This window comes from Phyllostomus discolor, chromosome 2, assembly GCF_004126475.2.
Source record: "Phyllostomus discolor isolate MPI-MPIP mPhyDis1 chromosome 2, mPhyDis1.pri.v3, whole genome shotgun sequence".
Lineage (NCBI taxonomy): Eukaryota > Metazoa > Chordata > Mammalia > Chiroptera > Phyllostomidae > Phyllostomus > Phyllostomus discolor.
The window spans coordinates 58,122,801-58,143,275 of NC_040904.2; the positions used below are offsets into that span (position 1 = coordinate 58,122,801).

The window sequence follows — 20,475 nt, forward strand, 5'->3', positions numbered from 1 at the left end:
ATCTTATTTCTCAAAAAAAATATTAAAGTTTTTAGTAGAACGCTACTAGAGAATTTTGAATTATCACATTTTTCTCTGAGAGGATATGTGCCTACTATTCAAAAAAGCTCAATGTCAGTTTCTTTTTTCGGGTAGACACATTATGGTTTGCACCATCAATTGCATTTAACTAAAATGTAAGCCACGGAACTTCAAAAAGCAAGCTGCATGCTAATGAAAGGGAACTCAAGTACCCAGTCCCTAAATAACAACATAACACATTTTTTTAGTTTAATTTTTTATCCATTTTTCAGATTACAGCAGTATACGAAAAAAATACTTGCCATAGCAATTTATTGCTCATGTAAGAGATTTTAGGCTTACATGAACAGGTGGAATAAAGAGAAGTCTTGGTGAAATTTTCAGAATTAAAAGAAAATTAGACCAAGAGGGGAAGTTAATTGGCTTGAATATTTGGAAGTATTGCTGATTATTTTTATGAAACACATAGAAAATAAGGGAGTTGTTTTAAAGAACACACATGTACATGTGCTCTGATTATAATAGGAATCCCTTCAACTTGTAAACTATTCATAAAATGCAGAAAGTAAGTTGCAAACAGTGGATGATCTGGCCCTTGCCTCCCCCTGTTGAGAGGATTCTGCTCTTCTCTCTACCCTGGCCACTCAGGATCATTTAGGACTCACTTTTTCTTTTTTTCTTTTTTTTTTATGACTGTGGTCCCCACTCCTCCCGGTTTCTGATGTAACAAAGAGTCACATGTCACAAGTGGTCGTAAGTCTGTTGGAATACTTTATACCTAATTAAAAAATCTAAAGATATCTTAAACAACATGGACATTAGCTAAAGTTACAGATACCAAGTAGTTCCAAGGTTGATTAATTGAGTAGCCTCATGTCACAACACATGTGACTTCTTACATTCTCCCACCATTCATTCATTTATAGCCTGAGCTCCTGCAAACATATTTTATACCTGCATACATTCTGTTCCCTTTCTTGGGAACAATAATAATTTTAGCTTACTATTTATGAACATTTACTTTGCCATCCACTACGCCAATCACTTTCCCTTCATTATTGAATTTATTTATCACAGAATCTGGTAAGGTAGATATTATTAATCTGGTTTTACTGATGAGTTAAAAAACATAGGTAAAGTCATACAGCTAGAATGTAGAAGCTTGGAAGTGAACTTGGTTCATCCTGAGTCTAACACCTTCATTTCATAAACTCAGTGCCTGACACACTCCTTCAAACAACAGCTTAAACAACATTTCACCAACAGCTTCCTACTCATATTTCCACCTCTATAGTCTCTCCCATTATAATTCAAAAATTTAATTTGTACTAAATGCTGTTGGCACTTAGTTCACTATAATTTAATCATTTTCGCATAGATAAGCTCCAAGATATTCAAGATATATGTAAGGCAAGGACCACAATTTGTGTGTGTGTTTAATTCCCAGAATCCATTAAGGTGCCTGGTTGCTTTAGGATGCATGTTCAGTAAAGTTTTGTTAAATGAATGAGGAAATTATTATTTTGATTAAGCCTCATTCAAAACATGTTAAAAGGATCCCAATAAGATAGATTTTTGAATGTGATAATGAAACTTAAATAAAAAGTGCTGTCTCTGTGATGAACAACCAGCGTCTGATCAAATAAACCATCATTATATTCCATTTGAAAACATTTTTTTCCATTAAAAAAGGTCACAGCATGTAACATTTCTGTTAAATAAAAGTTAAATAAAATAGTTAGTTCAGCTGGTTAGAAAATGTGCTTCAAGTTTAAAATCACATATTATTGTTTACACAGATGATTATTTGGGACAGACTTCAATAGAATCATACTTTGCTAGCAAAGACGACAACTTTGGCAACAGCACACAGTGATCAGCGAGAGTGACTCATATTTTCTAACTGAGATCAATGGACCCTAATGATTAACATTGACCTAAATATCACCTGATAGGATGAGATAACAGTGGAAGTGTGAGTAAGAAAGTTACAGTGTATTAATATTTGAGACTTTTTTCATTATAATCTCTTTTTGTACTCAATAGGAATGCAGTATAAATTTAGATTTTCAAGTAGTTTACCCTAGTTATTAAATTTAAAAATGTTTTTGACCAATGTAAATTATTTCTGTTGATCTACTTCAAGCTGATTTTTACACAATTTGATTCATAAAAGTCCTTCACAGCATCTTAGCAATAAGCCATTTAAAAATGTCAATAAAAAGTCTCATTTCAGGGTTGATTTTAATCAATCTAGTAAATCAAATGGTTGCTAGATATTTCATTTTTAAAGGATAAGCCAGTGAACTAACCACAAAAAATCCACAATCGAGTGTATTAAAACAAAAATAAATAATTTGGTTACCTAAAAATATTTAGAGGTGTCTTTTAGTTTAAAAATAAGGTTTAGACTTGTTCTTCCTCAGTTTATTACAGTATTTTAAGCATGTACTTGCTATTAGAATTACTTTTATTTACATAATTAAATTTATTGTATAGAACTTAATGAATTATATATTATATTACATTGATGTAGATTGAGACAATAATCTAGAAGCCACTTGTTGATGCATATTATGCAGTCTTTGGTTCCCTTTTCTTCTTTCCTCTTTCCTTCCTTCTGTATCTTTTTCATAAATTTTCATACTAACTATTTGGATATTATTTTTCTGTTTCTTACTATAAGATTTGTAAGCCTCTTGAGGGTAGAGGTCATATTTTATTTTTCTTTATATTTTAGGTTTCAGTGAGACTGTATATCAGGTCACACATAAATATTTCTTGAATAACTGAATGATGACAATGAAGGAATGACAGTGTCATGGATAATTTCATACTGAAACTAACTGAAACAACTGGATAAATCCTGTGTACAGCATTATTAGTTCAAGTGACACAGTACCTGGATTGCAGTATCATACTTTTAACTAGTAAAGTTTTTACATCTGATATTCTTCTTCAGGACAACACAATGATATGAAGTCAATTATACAACTTTGCTGAGGACATTAAAGTGGACCCATATAAATTCAGTGGAATACTCTTTCTGGATAGAAGGATTCAGTGTTGTGGAAAATGCCTATTTGCCACACATTAATCTATAAATTTCATGCATTTCTCAAGGTTTATAAAAATGTTTCATTTTGGAACTTGAAGGGCAGTTTATTTATTATTTATTTATTTATTTATTTGTCCTTACCCTAGGGCATTTTTCATTGCTTCTAGAGAGAAAGGAAATGAGAGAGGAGGAGGGAGAGAAACACTGATGTGAGACAGAAGCACTGATTAGCTGCCTCCTGTTCACACCTCAACCGGGGATTGCATGCACCCAGACTGGGGATCATTTGCTGAGTAATCATCAGTGATGTCAATGCTCCACCACTCTCTCCAGCTAACTCTTTTTCTACTTCTTCATTGGCCCCTTAACTTTTTTTACTAGGCCCAAGAAAGGTGAAAAACTTTAATAAAACAAACACAGAATTCATTTCTCTGGTGAGTTTGTGAACTCTGGAAGAAATACAATTTCTGAATCAAAGTATAGAAAATCAAGCATAGTATATTTAAGATATAACAAATATACCCATAGAATCTGTCAAAATTTAATAGATACTAGGTTCCTTCTATGTTCCAAGGCTCCCAAAAGGGTAAAAAGTAAAGAAGTGCTGGACTAGTGATATGGACACCAGTCTGCAGTGTCCACAGCATTGTGGATGAGACAGGAGACAAATTCACAGGGACTACCGAGTCCTGTGGAGGAAAAGGGACGCATGGCCACTCTCTCAAGGGGAGAGTGCCCGACCCTTGCCTGGACAACCTTTATTGGCTTTCTAATAGTATACATCAAAAAAGGTTTTCATTCATGATGCTCAGGTTTGCTTTAGGTAATTACTGTTTATAGATAGCAAAGGATGAGATGTTACTGATTACTTCTTACAGATTAACAAGGAAAAAATATTGCAAGTGCAAGTGAACGATAAGAGTAATTGGTCTGGTTACACGTTAGTCCTTGGGAGAATTAGCACAAGCTTCAGGAAGTTACTTTAAAGATATGCAGTAAGCATTTGCTGCTTCAACTAAGGGTGAGGGAATTTTAGCAAGAGCAAGTCATGAAGCAGCCTAGTTATAATACAGGCCTGGTTTCCCATGGGAGAACCAATTCTCCCACAAACCAATTTGTGGGTTTGGCTCCTGCATGCCACAATGCACCTACTGGGCTTTTCAATATGGCTGAGCTACAATTTCCATTGCCAGGCACATTGGTTCCCTACAGGCTAGGGGTCAAAATATTGTGATCTATTTAATGTAAAAAATACAGTTTGTGCATCTCTCCCCAAGCATTTTAGTATATGTCTTGGATTCATTCTGTTTATATTTCTTTGGAGTTTTGCTAACATCAAAAGTCTAAATGTGATCTGAGGCATTCTGGGGCCTGATATGCTCTACACACACACACACACACACACACACACACACAAGATAGTCTCTGGCTATAATGGGACATTTTTCGAGTAGAAGCAATCCCTTTTTTAGAGCAAATTAATTTTATACCAATTTTTTAATTGATTAAATGTGACGTGTAATATTGTACAAGTTTAAAATATACATGTTATTTTAATACATTTATGTCTTGTATGATGATTGCCAATGTAGTGGCATTTATTATATCACATAATTATAGTACAATATTATTTTCTATATATTATACTATGCATTAGATATCAATGGCTTATTTTATATTAATTACAATTTTGTATCCTTAAACAACATGACACTTATCGTCTTCCACTCATTTTACTTTTTGTTTTTTATAGCTTTAACTCTTTTGGATTCCACATATAAATGATATCATACTGTAATTGTTTTTTTCTATCTGATTTATCTCACTTAGCATAATACGCTCAAGGTACATCTATGCTTTTACAAATGGAAGGATGTCTTCCTTTCTTATGGCTGAATAATATTTCACAGTTTGTATGTACCACATCTTATTTTATTTATTCATCCACTGAAGGACATAGGGTTCTTTCCATATGTTGGCTATTTTATTCTAAATAATATTGTGATAAACATGGAAGTGTATATTCCAGTCAGAATCCTGTTTTTATTTCCTTTGGGTATAACCATAAGTAGAATTGCTGGATCAAATGGTAGTTCTATTTTTAATTTTTTGAAGACTTCCATATTATTTTGCATACTGTTGGACCAACATGTATCCCCACCAATAATGTGTAAGAGTTTCCTTCCTGCCACACTTTCACCAGCACTTATTGTCTCTTTCTTCATGATAGCCATTTAGACATGTGTGAGGTGATGTTTCATTGTAGTTTTGATTTGCATTTCCTTGATGATTAGTGATGTTGAGGATATTTTCATGTCTGTTGGGCATTTTGATGTCCTATTTAGAAAAATGTCTATTAGTTCTTAATTTTTATAAAATTTTTTGTTGTTTTTAAGTTGATTGAGGTCTTTATATTTTGGATATTAACCCCTAATCCAACCGATGTTTTGAAAAATGTTCTTCCATTATGTTGGGTGCCTTTTCACTTAATTGCTTTTTTTTTTTTTTTTTTTTTTTTGCTGTGCAGAAGCTTTTCAGCTTGATGCAGTCTCATTTGTTGAGTTTTACATGTAGTATTTGTGCTTTTGGCATCATATTTAAAAAATCATTTCTGGGACCAGTTTTGATGAGCTGCTTCCCCATGTTTTTTTCTAGGAGTTTTATTATATCAGGCATTATGCTTAAACCTTTGACACATTTTTTAGTTAATTTTTGTGAGTGGTGTGATGTAGAGGCCTGTTTTCATTGTTCTGCATGTGTTTCTCTGTGGTCTCAGCACCATTTGCTGAAGAGACCATCCTTTCTTCATTGAGTATTGCTTCCCTTGTCAAATATTAGTTGACTCTCTACACGAGGTTTTAACTTGGATTCTCTCTTCTGTTTTATTGGTTTATGTGTCTATCTGCTGGTACCACATTGCTTTTAGTATCATGATTTTGTAGTATCATTTGAAATCCAGCAACATGATTATCTCTTGCTTTATTATTTTTTCTCAGGATTGCTTTGGCTATTAGCAGTCTTTTGTGGTTCCACACAAATTTTAGAATTGTTCCCTCAATTACTGTGAAGAATGACCATGGTGTCTTGATGGGGATTATATTGAGTTTCTAAATAGCTTTGAGTAGTATTGACATTTTAATTTTGATTCTTTTGATCCATGAATATGAAGTGTATTTCCATTTGCTTGTATATTCTTTAATTTATTTTAGTCAAATCTTATTTTAGTTTTTATTGTACATATCTTTCACATGCTTACCTAAATTTATCCTTAAGTATTTTATTGTTTTTGATGTATAATTATAAATGGAATAATTTTCTTTTTCAGGTGCTTAATTAGTGTAAAGTAATGCAATGGATTTCTCTGTGTTTTTTTTTTTTGAGAAACTTTTCATCTCTATTCATCAAGGATATTAGTCTATAGCTTTCTTTTCTTGTGATGTCCTTATCTGCTTTTAGTGTCAAAGCAAGGCTGACTTCATAGAATGAGTTTGGAAGTGCTCCCTACACTTCAATATTGTGGAAGAGTTGAGGAGGACTGGTGTAATTCTTCTTTAAATATTTGGTAGAATTCTGCTGTGAAGCATCTGACCCTGGAGTGCTTTTGGAAATTTTTTGATTCCTGAGTCCAGTGTTCTACGTATTTACTCTACAAATATTCACTTCAGTTCAGAGTTTCTCATTCTGTGTTTTTGAGTAATGCACAGCTTTCTTTGTAACTACAAGGTACAAATTTCACACCCTTTAGGTTCTTGTAAAACACTTAAAAAACTAATCTACAAACCAAATATGATCCAAACTGTAAAATCAATAAACACTGAACTTTTCAACATGACTTGTTTGTGATGGATTTTGTTGCTCTGATGAAATTGAGTTACCAATTATATCAACTAGGAATTGCATGCATATAACAGCAAACAAGATTTACAAAGGTACAGAGAAATAGAGGTTGATTTTTTTCACATAGGGGAAGGTTTATAGATAGGTAGTTACTGGTATTGGTTTAGGGGTTCAATAATGCCAAGGATGCTGTATCTGGAAATCTTGTTTTATTTTCTTCATTATTATAAGTTAACTACTATAGTTACTTTTACTCTTAATAACATGTTTCAAACATTGATGAATTAATGAGTTTCTCAATATAATAGCGCATACCTATATACAAAAATATTTTAATTGTTTTAACAAGAAGCTATTTTCTGTGCATTTATAACTACTTTTAAGCTGATGCATAGCAGACAGACCCCAATGACATTTTCATTATTTCAAATCAATTCCTAAATTCATCATTACATCAAACTGAACAGCCTAAGGGATGATACTGTGGAGAGTAAAAGATAAGGAACACTGCAGACACACTCTTCTTTGTTCACAGTATGCTGTTGGGAATATCCCAGCTTAGAATTCATTACTTTAAAATATATTGTCAGGGTGTGTATATACCTGATGCCTTATTCATATGTTACTAAAAAATCAAATAAGTAGTGTCGCAGGTTCGATTCCCAGCCAGGGCACATGCCTGGGTTGCAGGCCATACCCCCAGCAACCGCACATTGATGTTTTTCTCTCTCTCTCTATCTCCCTCCCTTCCCTCTCTAAAAATACATAAATGAAATCTTAAAAAAATAAATAAATATCAGGTAGTACTTTAAGGTCATTAATATGATATAAAAAAAATCAAATAAGTACTCAGGAACCAGGGTATGATTGTATGTAGATCGGCTGGGCAGCTATTGGAAAAGAGGGAAAGTGGAAGAACATGTGCAGGTACCCTAAGCAATACCTCTATAGGTAAGGAATGTGAAGGGAATGGTCACAGAGATAGCCAGGAACTGGACTGTGTGAAACCCATGAACAATTCAGAAAATTCTGCATCATATTCTCAGTGGACTAAGAAACCTTTGAAAAGTTTTAAACAGGACAGTGCCATAATGTGAAATATGTTTAGAGAAGTTAAGTATATTCTTCAAGATCACACTGCTTTAATATTGGTGACATTGTGATTCAAACGCAGATCTGTTTTACTACAAAAACAGAGCTTTTAACAACATATACTACAGATGATAGTCTTATTTTGATGTTATTATCCAAATCAAATTTTAAATTGAAAGGTTGAATTTGTCCTTGATCAGAGAAAACCATTACAGAAACTGTGGGGGCTGGACAGTTACTATATTGTTTCAAAAGCGTTGGTGTTTGGAGTTTGCAGCAAATGAAAAATGAGCATAAAAAAATGATTGAGCTGCAAGCTTTCCCCAGAGTGACAGTCAGCATCACAAGAGGTGAAGAGAAGTAATTTGTCAAATTTAAAGAACTGGATAAGTTGCATGTTCATTTAATAATTCCTAACCTGGAATCTACAGTTAGTAAACTGTTTTCACATTAAAGTACTTCTCAATTAACAAGAAAAAAATTAATATGTTTTATCTACTCAAAAACATGTTAGTTCACTGGATTAAAAAACAAAACAACAACTAAAATAACACCAACAGAAAGCCACAAAGTAAAAACTGCCTTTTGGTAATTGATAGAGAAGTTATGGATCTCAGAAAATCATGTAGGATCTTAAGTCTATATTATAAGAAAATGGACACCATTGAAGGATTTCAAGCAGGGGAGCAAAAACATTTCCTACTGAATGTTGTGTGAGAGAAGATTGAGCCAGCAAGAATAGGAACATGGAGACAAGCTGGGGGTTATGGTAGTAGTTCAGGTGAGAGAGAATTAATTCAGTCAATGGTGGGAATAAAGATGAAGAGAGGGAGAGAGAGTTGCAACATACATATATATATATATATATATATATATATATGAATGATATATACATATCTTATAAGATATATATATAATAAATAAAGGTAGAATCCTACCTTGTTTATGTATAAAATGTAATGATGTGAGAAAAAAAGAATGAATTACTCATATAGGAAGGATCAAAAGACTAAGATTGGGGACAAAGGGCAAGAACTGACACTTCTGTTTGGATATGTTAGGTTTAAAATTTTATTGGACATTCATGTAGTAGGTATCATTTGCATAACTATAAGAATATAGAGTTCGGGGAAACATCAAGGTCTGGTGGTAGGGTGGTCATCAGCAGGTGGGTATTTTTTAAAACTTGAACAAAATGAAATCACCTTTTCATTTTGAGAATGGGGACATAGATGAGAAATAGACTAAGGATAGTCTAACATACACATAGAAACTTGAACATGAGGACACTTAGAGATTAAAAATAATACAGACAAGCAAAGGAGATTGAGGAAGAGTAGCCGGTTATGCAAAAGAAAAAGAAAAATATTATAATATTAACCAGCTCTGTACCTGTCTTTTCAAAATAGATCCAAACTCACCACTTCTCAGTGTATCTATTGCTTTCACTTTTGGCCAAGGCTCCTCCATCTCTTCCCTGAATTGCCAGAGTAACTTCCTGTTTCTACTCTTTTTCCTCAAGAAGCCTGATGATCCTGAAAATTGGTCTGACTCCAGAGGTCACTCCTCTGTCAAAACCCTGTGTTGTGTCCTCATCTCCACTGAAGTTAGCCAACTCATTTTTATGGAAGCCTTTGATAGTCTGCACCATTATCTTTTGGATCCCATCTCTTCCTCTTACCCTGTGCCATGCCGGCTTAACCACTATTTCCCAAGCACAGCTGGCCCTCTCCTACTCAAGTGCTTTGCATTGGCTGTTCCCTCTGCCTTGAATGCTTTTCCCCCATTTATCATGTTTACTTACCTCTTTTAGGTTTTTTATTCAAATATCATCCTTATAGTGAGCTTGTCTTTGAACATCCTGTTTAAAAAGACAAACACCCCTCCCAACTTTCCCTAATTTTCTTCCCTGGTCCACTTTTCCATAGTATGTAGCAGTATCTGATGCAATATAAATTGTGTCCATTTATTTATAATAATGTTGCCTGCATTCCCTATGAAGGCAGTACTTTTGTGGTGTTTTTCCCCCTAGAACACAAGCAGTCAATAAACATTAATTAAATAGAACCCAGGTTATGGAAGTATTACAGAAAGGAAGGATTCAGCTCTGCTGAATACTGCTGAGAGATTTTTTTAAGATGTTGTCATTTGGCAAGATAGAGGCCATTGATGGCCTTGACCAAAGCCATTTTATGGAGTGGTACTGATGGAAACCCATGTGGAACATGTTGAGAGAAACTGGAAGTGAAGAAGAGGATAATTTGAGCTCACACATTTTTTTGTGTGGTTTTGCTTTAAAAGACAGCAAAGAATGAAATGGTAGCTGGAGAGGTATCAGACAATATGTATGCTTTCTGCTGGGAAGGTCCAGGAGCAGTTAATGATGCAGGAGAGTATAATGGCAGAAGCAAAATCCTTGATTAGGACACACAGATGGGATCCAAAGGACAGTCTCAGGAGATCATAAGTCACAGGAGAGAGGGCATCTGTGCAGTAATAGTTAAGCTCTTCCTTATGAAAATCACTATAATTGTGTGTGTATGTGTAATGTGAACTGTATATATTCATTTACCAAATATTTTGAAGGAGGGAGTTTACATATAGTAACAGTATAAATAAGTATTGGAGTCAACATGCCAACTCTTGTCAATATCACTCACTCTAGGTATGTTACCTCAGAAGAGTTATTTAATTTCTCCAAGCCTGAGTTTCCTGATTGTAATGTGAAGAAGATGGCATTTATCTCATGGGATTATAGTGAAATGTATGTGTCTCTAATTTATCACAGTGCTTGGTGTATAATAGATTCTCAATAAATGGTAGTTGTCATTGTTGTTATATTTTCATTATTTTAAATGCTGCCTAAATTTCTCTTCTGTATAATGGAGATGATACCTAGGTTATGAGTTTTTAATGAATATTATATTATTGCCTTATAAATGGGGATGTTAATATAAATGTAAAATATCAACATCAAATCCTAGTTAGATTTGTTTTATTAAAACAAAAACAACAACAAAACACTGTGCCATCTGCAAGGAACAACTTTTAATCTCACTCTTATAGACTCAGACACATAATTGTTTCATTCCAGATTAGAATGTTAAAAAATGTATATTATACAACTATAGATAATACCTACAAGATGCATAGTTCAATTATAAGGACTGAAATACGAGGTCTGTCTAGAAGGTGTCCAGCTGTTTAATATGAAAAATACAGACATTTACTGAAGAAGATACAAGATACAAGAAACATTGTACACAGAACAATGGTGCCTCAATCCCCTTCACAGTAGGCACCTTGGGACCTCACACAGTTCGCATTGCCATCAGCTGCTCCATCGTATTTTCCTGAATCTTATCCAAGGTCTGAAATCTCTTCCCTTTCAAAGATGATTTTAGTTTAGGGAAAAAGAGAAGTCACAATGTACCACAGCTGTGCTGTAGCAGGGCTGAGTCACCTTGGTGATTTGATGTTTTGCCAAAGCACTTTGTACAAGACATGACACATGAGCAAGTTCATTGTTGTGATCGCCAGTTGACCATAGCTGTGGTCTTCTGAATCATCTGTACAGTTTTGGGGGAGGAATATACAAGCTTAATGCAAATCTGATGCAGATTAATTGCTCTACTTGCTCAGTCATTTTTGATGCAATGGAAACACTGCACATATGCTCACTCAGTGGCATCTACCACCACCACTGACTAGTACAGTGAAGTCATCATTGTTCATGCATGTGCATTCCAGTCCACTCTCCTTGACTATAGGTTACATTGATGTCATGCAAACTGCTCTTGTTATATTAACAATGGCTGGACTTTTTCCAGACACATCTTGTATTGGAAAGACAGTTTCATTAAGTTAATCAAAATTAATATTTCAATGTTTCCAAAAAATTATAATGGTGCATCTTTTGGCTCTTAATAGTTAGGAAATTACTTAATCCTCTCTCTTTTTCACAACTTTGTTTTTATTTGTATTTTCAGAAAAATACTGTTCTAAACATAATTCTTAATCAACTATCACTGGATAATTAAAACAAAGTGTAGAAAGTGCTTTCATGTTTATAATTTTAAACATCTCATTCTATGTATTCTCAACACTTGGAGTCAATACAAAAGCCTTTGCTCAAAAATAGGTGAAATTCTGAAGAAGCTGATGTATATCATTGTGGTGCTATTCTCTCATTCACCTATTTCTTTCTCAAATAGGTGCCTTTTAGGGTTTAACTTTCTATATCAGTTAAACAATTCTGTTTACTAAATGTTAATTTTAATATCTAAATTTGGAGACATTGGAAAGAAAAACATTGATGTAACCTTTATTGTTATGGTGCTTAAATTTTTATTGGGGGAACATCAAATCTTACATGTAAGATTTGATATATACAAAATGTTAGTGGTGCCATAAATTGCAACTTACAACTACTAATTTGCAATATACACTGCTCCTGTGTGCTAGAACAAAATACCCCCCAGTAGTGATGAGAGTGACATGAGGATAATCCGGTACCTACTCACCTTCTGTATGCTGATAATACTCAAATTCACATCTGTAGGGTGACCATCTCATGCCAGTTTTTCCAGGATTTTTGTGACATCCAAAAGTCAACAAGAAACCTCAGAGTTGAGGGAAACAGGAAAATTGGTCACCCCAGAAGCCTTTTGTATCTCCTGGGATTCAAGTGGCTATCACACTTCATGGTCCACAGGTGTCTCACTCTCAAGAGAACCGCAAACAAATTTATCTTTACTACTTATAAAACTGCTCTTTCACTTGTGTAACTATTCAGTCATTTCTACCACCATATATTCTGAAGAAGCTATTGGACACCAAGTCTTCACTCTTAACTTCTTTCTTCCTTCTCCTTCCAAATTCCTCCTTGGTCTACTCTTAGGTCTCTACATTAACATCAAAGTCCTAATTGGATTCTCTACCTCACTTTTGTTCAGTTTAGCCTATTTCTGTGCTGATGTCAGAGTAGTTATTTTCTAAATCCATTAATTTCTTCATTTCATTTTAATGATGAATAAACCCTGTTTCCCCTCTTTGCTAATCAAATGAAGTCCACACTTTTTGTCATGTGGCATATTTCCTTGCTGGCTTGCTCACAAAGCTATTTTGGCACTGGAACATTTTAAACTAGTCAAAAATCAAACAACCCCTGTGCATTTCTAACTGATTAGGATGAAACGAAATAACTCTTAGGTTAATTTTTTTTCTGGAGTAGCTTCTCTCTAAAATGACCTCCTAGAAATGGTAGTGATACTACAATAAAAAACTTAGATAAAATTTTTTAATTTAGGAAATAAAATTCTTACTATATTTTGTGAATCTTGATTTTTGTTTTCCATATTATTGGTGTTGTAGGATATTTGGGAGAAATGTTCACTTATCGGAAGCTTCATCATTTACCACCCATGGTACATTAAATGGAACTTCAGCTTTGCTTCAAGAATGGTATAGAAGTATTGCTTATCAATAGGAACTATTGTTCCTTCAGAGAACAAAATTTGAATTTTATTATGTTAAAATACATTTACATATATTTTTCTTATTCTTTCTGTGAATTAGTTAAAATGTGGGAGAATGTTTTAGAAAAGAGCTTAAAAACTAATTTGGGGGATTGAAAGCATATCTGGCAAATTTACTTTTAATATTAAGAATAAAAGGTCTAAAAAAAAGAATAAAAGGTCTTTCAAGTCAGGGGCTGGGGTGAGTCTCATTCACAGTAAATGTCTCTCTGGTATAAGTTTGAGAGCTATATTTTTATGCCACACCCAGGAATCCAAAAACTGACAGTTTTTAACTTATAGTTGTGTAAGAAGTGGCAACTTTACTCCTACCTAACATGTCCACATTTCAGAACATCCTGAACCTGTCCCTCATCCTAAATATACCTTCCTCCACAGAAAAAACAATTATACAGAAGTTAGGTAGGCAGCATGAGCCAGCCAATCATATTCTTCTTTTTCTGCTTTCTTTCTGTTTCCCATTTGTTCTCTAAGTGGAAAGGAACAAAAAGAAACAGATAATAAATATACTGGCTTAGGTATACTTTAGATATTCCTAAGTGCCTTTGGGTTAAAGCAGTTCACTGAGAATTAAAATTTAGGAAACTTGATCAAGGTTTCGAAATTCACACCAAATATATGTATCAAATAGGTATATTTTTGGTGAGGTTTGATTACTGCTCAAGAAAACCAAGTCCAAGTGAATCAAGCTAAGACTAAATGGAATATTTTACTAATACCCTTGGTTAAAATATTTAAATACTCATTACATAAAAGTTCTACTGTAGTAGAACACATATCCCCATGGGTTTCACAAAGGATATCGTATGTCTTCTAATAGCTTGAAACATTGTGTCAATTGACAAAAACCATAAAACCAGAGAAATTATAGTTTACTTTTGTAGGTCTCATGACAGGTTTTTGATTTACAAGAATAATCTACTTATATTATGAATTAGGGTAGGCCTATATTATGAATAATAATATTGAGTAATTTTTGTAAATCAGCCTAAAAGTATGAAAATAAATTTCTTTTCAACCGAAAGATATAGTTTTTCCAATTATTTGTATGTTTGCAACCAACATTCTAAGGTAAAAAGTTCTAAAAAGCAACCCTGAAAAATTAATGGTATAATCATTAATTTTTGCTATGTCTTTCCCTATCTTCATCACTTCAAAGATGAGCCAAAGTACCAACTCTTTTCCTTTTTTTAAGTAACTTTATTTTTTTAAAATTTTTTTAGATTTTATTCATTTATTTTCAGAGAGGGAAGGGAGAGAGAAAGAGAGAGAGAGAGCGAGAAACATCAATGTGCAGTTGCTGGGGGCCATGGCCTGAGACCCAGGCATGTGCCCTGATTGGGAATCGAACCTGTGGCACTTTGGTTCACAGCCTGCGCTCAATCCACTAAGCCCCGCCATCTAGGGCTCCAACTCTTTTCTATATATTTTCTACAGAATTGTCTGATACTTTTTTTGACCCGTATCACATAAAGTTTCCAATAATTGCATTCTTTTTTTTCTGCTTTCTTTTTTTTAATATATTTTATTGATTATGCTGTTACAGTTGTCCCATTTCCCCCCTTCTCTCCCCTCCCCCCTGTACCCCCCTCCCACCCACTTTTCCCCCCTTTAGTTCATGTCCATGTGTCATACTTATGAGTTCTTTAGTTTCTACATTTCCAGTACTATTCTTGCCCTCCCCCTATCTATTTCCAACCTACATTCTGTGCTACTTATTCTCTATACCTTTTCCCCCTCTCTCCTCCTCCCACCCACCTGCTGCTAACCCTCCATGTGCCCTTCATTTCTGTGGTTCTGTTCCTGTTCTAATTGTTTACTTAGTTTCTATTGGTTTTGCTTTAGGTGTGGTTGTTAATATTTGTGAGTTTGCTGTCCTTTTCCTATACATGTCTTTTCTTTATCTTCTTTTCTTAGATAAGTCCCTTTAGCATTTCATAAAATAAGGGCTTGGTGATGATGAACTCCTTTAACTTGACCTTATCTGAGAAGCACTTTATCTTTCCTTCCATTCTAAATGAGAGCTTTGCTGGATAGAGCAATCTGGGATGTAGGTCCTTGTCTTTCATGACTTGGAATATTTCTTTCCAGCCCCTTCTTGCCTGTAAAGTCTCTTTGGAGAAATCCGCTGACAGTCTGATGGGAACTCCTTTGTAGGTTACTGTCCCCTTATCTCTTGCTGCTTCTAGGATTCTCTCCTTCGTTTTTACCTTGATTAATGTAATTATGATGTGCCTTGGTGTGTTTCTTCTTGGGTCCAACTTCTTCGGGGCTCTCTGAGCTTCTTGGATTTCTGGGAAGACTGTTCCCTTTGCCAGTTTGGGGAAGTTCTCCTTTATTATTTGTTCAAATACATGCTCAATCTGTTGCTTTTCCCCTTCCGATTCTGGTACCCCTATAATTCGGATATTGGAACGTTTAAAGGTGTCTTGGATGCTCTTAATCTTTTCTTCAATTTTTTGAATTCTTATTTCATCTTGCTTTCCTGCTTGGTTGATTCTATCTTCCTTCTGGTCCATTGTATTGTTTTGAGACTCATATTCCTTCCTTTCACTATTGGCTCTCCTCCTCGTATCTTCCTGCATCTCTTTTATGGTAACCTGGATCCTTTCATCTAGATTTTGTCCAAAATCTACCAGTTCCATGAGCTTTCTGATCACCAGTGTTTTGAACTGCGCATCTGATAGATTGGCTAATTCTTGGTCGCTCAAAAGGATGAGTCCTGGGGGACTGATCTGCTCTGTTGAAAACATATTTTTTTCTCCTATCTCTCCTTTTTTTTTTTTTTTGGTCTGGTTGCTCTTGTTATAGTGGGGGGCGGAACCTTAGGTGCTCACCAGTCGCTAGATTGTGACGTTATATCTGGGGGCGGGGTGGGAGCGGGAGCGGGGACGGGAGAAAACAAGGGCGATAGTTCGGTTCTCCTGGACTCAGACCCTTATCTGGGCTTCCGGGCTGCGAGTTCTGCCCTGGTCCACAATCGCTACCCCTCTGAGTCTGCCAGCCGCAGCTAGCATACTCAGGGATCACCGCTGCCTTCTTGCGCCCCCAGATGGCTTTTGCACCCAGTTCGAGCCAAACTTTCCCCCCGACCTCCGCTGACCCGAGCCAGCCCAGCGCACACCCGGCTCGTCTTCTCCTACCAGTCCGGATGAACGCGTCTACTTCAGCTTCTTGGCTGCCCGACTTCCATTCAGATAAATCCTCTGCCGGATCTGGGTGTTATTCTGATAGTAAATTATTGTTGTAAATTATTGTTTTTCTAATCTTAGTTGTACGAGGAGATACGGTGCGTCCACCTATTCCTCCATCTTGCCGGACCAATAATTGCATTCTTCAATTGCTCGCTAATTGTTGTGTACATGAAATTTCCTCAATGCGGATGCATATATTGTTAAGAAAGATAGAAACTGCAAATTATACTTTTGTGTTCACTTTAATGCCCAGAATAGTACTAGGCCCTCAAAATATTTGCCAATTAATCAAAAAATATTGATTGTTTTTTCCATTACAGTTTTGCTTCATGAAAACTTAGATTCCTAAAGTTGATTAACCAAACTTTCAATACTTTCTTCATGGAAAAACAAAGTTCATCACAGAAAAGAGCTGTGAAAACATGTCTTACCTCCTCACACAACTACAGAAAAAGTTACAACTAGACTACGAAACAAATATGGCCCAGAAGTATCAGAAGATCAAGCTGCATGGAAGTCTAACAACCAAGGATTTAAAGAAGTCACATTCATCCAGACAGGCAGGAGGGGTGGAGACACAGGGATGTGCAGATAGGCATGGAGAGGTGCAGAAAAGTGGGAGGATGTGAACAGGCATGGAGACATGGAATCAGTGGTGGATAAAAATCAGGAGGGATACCTCAGAAGCTAAAGACTGCAGCCCCAGACCAGATCACCAGCCTAGTGTTCCAGCACCAGGAAGGTAAGTCCCCATAACTTCTGCCTATAAAAACCAGTGGGGGTTGGGACAGCAGACAAACCTGTGAGAATCTCAGGAGACTCTTCTTAAAGGGACCCCAATGGACTTAGGACTTATGCAGACTTACCCCCCCTGGAAAACAGTACCAGGGCTACAGATGGAATGGTACCAGTGGCATACAGGGAGAAATTGAAATGACTGGCAACAGTGAGAGTGCCAGGAGACAGCTGCCTTCTAGGCAAAACTCTAAAGGCCAAGCAGCAGCATCTTTCCCTCTCTAAGCTCTCCCCTCATAGAACCACAGAGCAATGACATGGGTTGCCCTGCCTTTGCAATTATATAAGCTCCACCCCAAACAACTTACAGGTGCACTTTTCTAAAATAGGCTGCATAACTATGACAGGGAGTCAAAGCAGCTCTAACTAATACATATAAACAACAAGGAGGCTACCAAAATGAGGAGACAAAGAACTATGGCCCAAATGAAAGACCAGAACAAAACTCCAGTAAATGAACTAAATAAAATGGAGATAAGCAACCTAACAGATGCATAGTTCAAAACATTGGTTATCAGGATGCTCCAGGAACTCATTGGGTTCTTGAACAGTATAAGTAAGACCCAGGCAGAAAGTAAGGTTACATTAAGTAGACTAAATAAAACTCAACAGGGAGCAAACAGTGAAGGGGGTGAAGAAGAGAACCAAATCAACTATTTGTATTGGAAGAAAAAGGCATTCAAGAACAGCAAGAAGAAAAAAGAATTAAAAAAAATGAGGATAGGATAAAAGGCCTCTGGGACATCTTCATACATACTGACATCTGAATCATAGGGGTGCTAGAAGGAGAAAAAGAGGAATAAGAAATTGAAAACTTATTTGAAAAAATAATGAAAGAAAACTTTCCTAATTTGGTGATGGAAATATACATGCAAGTCCAGGAAGCTCAGAGAGTCCCAAATAATATGGACCCAAGGACGAACACACCAAGAAACATCATAATTAAAATGCCAATGATTAAAGATAGGAGAGAATCTTAAAGGCAGCAAGAAAAAAACAGATATTACATACAAAGAGTTCCCATAAGACTGTCAGCTTATTTCTCAACAGAAACTTTGCAGGCTAGAAAGGACTGGCAAGTATTCAAAGTGATGAAAAGCAAGGACCTACAACCTAGATTACTCCATCCAGCAAAGCCATCATTTAGAATGGAAGGGCAGATAAAGTGCTTCCCAGATAATGTCAAGTTAAAGGAGTTCATCGTCACCAAGCCCTTATTATATGAAATGTTAAAGGAAATTATATAAGAAAAAGATCAAAACTATGAACATTAAAATGACAATAAATTTACAACTATCAATAATTAAATCTAAAAATCAAACTAAGCAAACAAGCAGAACAGGAATAGAATCATAGATTTGGAGATAATTTGGGGAGTTATCAATAGGGAGGGGGAACAGGAGTATGGGGGAAAGGTGCAGGGATTAAAAAATACAAATTGGTAGGTACAAAATAGACAGGGGGATGTTAAGAATACTATAGGAAATGGAGTAGCCAAAGAATTTACATGCATGACTCATGGACATGGACTAAGGGGGTGATTTTTGGAGAGAATGGAGTTACCAGGTAGAGAGGGGCAAAGAGAGGAAAATTGGGACAACTGTAATAGCATAATCTTCTTTTTAAAAAAGAAATAAAAGGTGCTGTAATCAACAAGGTGGATATTTATTGTGCATTTCACATTCCTAAACACAGGACAGTCACCTCTCATGCCCTCATTTGGATGATGATCTCTCCTCCTACCTGATTCCTAGAAGAACACAGATTCGAAACATGCACAATAATCACTTGGCCTCAATTATTGATACAGAAATGGGCATATGTCATAAACCAGTCCAACAATGTTCAATTACAATATTTTCATCAAAATGAGGATAGAAAGGTATTCTCCTATTTTGGAATTGAAGCTGGTGGGATATAGGTGTAAAATTGTTTCTTCCATGGAAGAATTGCTGCCTTTAAAATCTAAGGACTTTTTTATGTTTTTAAATATTTTTACATTACTATTCTTAGCAGACAAGAATATATCCAATGTAGAGTCAAGGTAGGAAAAGAAAAAAAAAGAGTTCTGACGATACCAATTTAATTCCAGGATCTAGTCATTCTGAAATCAAAATATTTTAATAAAGCAATGAATTTTCTTTTGACAACTAATCCCTATTTGACATTAAATACCCCTTTTGGCTTAAGCCACTTACAGTTGGATTTCTGTCACTTGTAACTGACCATGACATGTAGATTGATGCTCTCCCTCCTTCATTGAGTATCTCATTGGAAAGGATAATGCAGCATTTGCTGACTGGATGAAAGCCCCATTGTTCTCAGAGTCAAAAACTTAACTCTAATTTTGGCTTTGCCACTTCCTAGATATGTGAACTTAGACCATGTGTTGGATTGTATGTTGTCATTTTGGAACTACCACTCTCATTTAAAGATGGGAATTACATATTCCAGGGGTCTTTTCCCTGTACAGTTCTGAGTTAGAGTTGACCAAGAAAGGAATTTGCATAAGGTTTGGAAGTTTGAATTGAAAAAGAAGCTCTTACTATTGTATGGCCATGTCAGTCAGGTACTATAGGGGACACGTACAAGGTCCCCAGTGGGCCCTAGCTTGTCATTGTGCTCCTCCTTCTCCAAGTCCAGCTATTCTTTCTCACTATTGAGCCCTACTAACCTACCGTGGTCCTAAGCCCATCATGACCTGCTAACTGTGACATTAAAAAAGCATGTATTCCCCAGAGGGGACTGTTTCCACAGATACTTCCACAAGCTCTCAATCATAGTATACCTTTATCTACCAAATGAACACAACTTCTCAGATTTTCCTGTAGGTTCTCACTTGTACTCCTGGGCTGTCATTTGGACTTGGTTATTAACTGTATCCCTGATATTAACTATTCCCTCCCAGACCTGCACTTAAAAAGCTCCCTCCAGGTTCATA

At 35.6% G+C, this 20,475-nt stretch overlaps 1 long non-coding RNA gene across 1 annotated transcript; it reads left to right on the forward strand.

Moving 5' to 3' along the window:
• Positions 1 to 863: 863 nt before the first annotated feature.
• On the forward strand, positions 864 to 11,695 carry LOC118498703. The gene is made up of 3 exons (XR_004901172.1): positions 864 to 873; positions 4,053 to 4,055; positions 11,597 to 11,695. It is a non-coding gene; the product is annotated as an uncharacterized LOC118498703 (long non-coding RNA).
• The last annotated feature ends 8,780 nt before the right edge of the window (positions 11,696 to 20,475 follow it).